This window comes from Magnolia sinica, chromosome 16 (genome assembly GCF_029962835.1).
Source record: "Magnolia sinica isolate HGM2019 chromosome 16, MsV1, whole genome shotgun sequence".
Lineage (NCBI taxonomy): Eukaryota > Viridiplantae > Streptophyta > Magnoliopsida > Magnoliales > Magnoliaceae > Magnolia > Magnolia sinica.
Window position 1 is genome coordinate 27,907,488 of NC_080588.1, and position 1,407 is coordinate 27,908,894.

At 37.3% G+C, this 1,407-nt stretch overlaps 1 non-coding gene across 1 annotated transcript; it reads left to right on the forward strand.

Annotated features, from left to right (window-relative positions):
- The first annotated feature begins 1,076 nt into the window (after window positions 1-1,076).
- LOC131230068 (small nucleolar RNA R71) lies at window positions 1,077-1,185 on the forward strand. The gene has a single exon (XR_009163795.1). It is a non-coding gene; the product is annotated as a small nucleolar RNA R71 (small nucleolar RNA).
- The last annotated feature ends 222 nt before the right edge of the window (window positions 1,186-1,407 follow it).

The window sequence follows — 1,407 nt, forward strand, 5'->3', positions numbered from 1 at the left end:
ATTTTTTGGTCATACATAAATCTTTTAGAAATTTGGCATATGAAGGGATTTGTTTAACGACATCCAGTAAAGGGATATTGACCTTCACTTGCTTAAGCACCTCTAAAATATCCTGAGAGTTAGAGATAGGTTTTGGTGCAATCAACCGTCGAGGGAATGGCACAATCGGCTTACTTTGAGGTTCCGGTTCTAACCCATGTGGAGCATTGCTAGGCCTATCATTCTCGTCTATTTCTGGGTCCTTAGGCTTTTTAGCCTTCACAGGAATAGATTTGTTAATTGTCTTCCCACTCCTAAGAGTGTTGATAGACTTAGCCTACTTCATTTGTTTTAAAGAGCTTAGGTCACTAATTTCATATCGTTTTTTTAGGTTGGGAGAGGCTGAGCCATAAGGATCCCTTTCTCCCTAATCAATTTTTTTGTTTCAAGCCCTTGTATGACCTTTGTAAGGTCTTCAAAGGCTCGCAGCATACCTTGATTAAAAAGCTCTTAGTTTTGTATATCTTTTAAGACCCGATCCTCCTAAGGTTTCCTTTAATTCAAAAATTGGTTACAGGAGTATTCGTTTGTTCGTTCCTCCAACTGAAGTTTGGACGGTTCCTTCAGCTTGAGTTATATGTATTTAAGATGGGTCCACTAAAAGGTTTTTAGTAATTATTTACGGCGTTTGATTGCTCATTCAATATCTCTTGAAAAGCAGGAATTGTTAGGCAATTCTTAGTTGTATGTATGTTACAGCACAAATACCACAAACAACTTCCATAGTTTTTTCGGGTTCTACCTTCTTAAGTTCCATGGCCTCGACTTTTCTTGTGAGTTTAGCCACTCTTGCATTTATATCATCTTCCTCTTTTAGAACATAAATTCCTCCTCTTTCCTTTAACTGAGTAGACTTAAAAGTGGTAATTCTTGAAGAGGTATCCCATAATTGCGCATTTTCAAGAAGTTTATCAAAATAATCCCGCGCATCATCAACTTCCTTATTCATGAATTCCCCATTACACATCATCTCCACAAGTTGGCGCATGGGTAAGGTCAATCCCTCATAGAAAAAGCTTGTTATACGCCATGTTTCCTAGCCATGTTGTGTACATGAATTTATGAGATTCTTAAATCGCTCCCAATATTAAAAGAAGGTCTCATCCTCTTTTTGTGCAAAATTCATGATTGCTTTCCTTAAAGTATTTATTTTATGATAGGGAAAGAACTTTTTAAGGAACTCCCTTGTCATCTCAGTCCACGTGCCAATGTACCTCGGTCTTAAGGAATGTAACCACAACTTAGCCTTTTCTTTCAAAGAGAAAGGAAACAATTTCAATCCAACTGTGTCCTCAGACACGCTTGGGAAGTGTAATGTATATATGATTTTATCGAACTCTTTCATATGCAAGTATGGACTTTCAGATT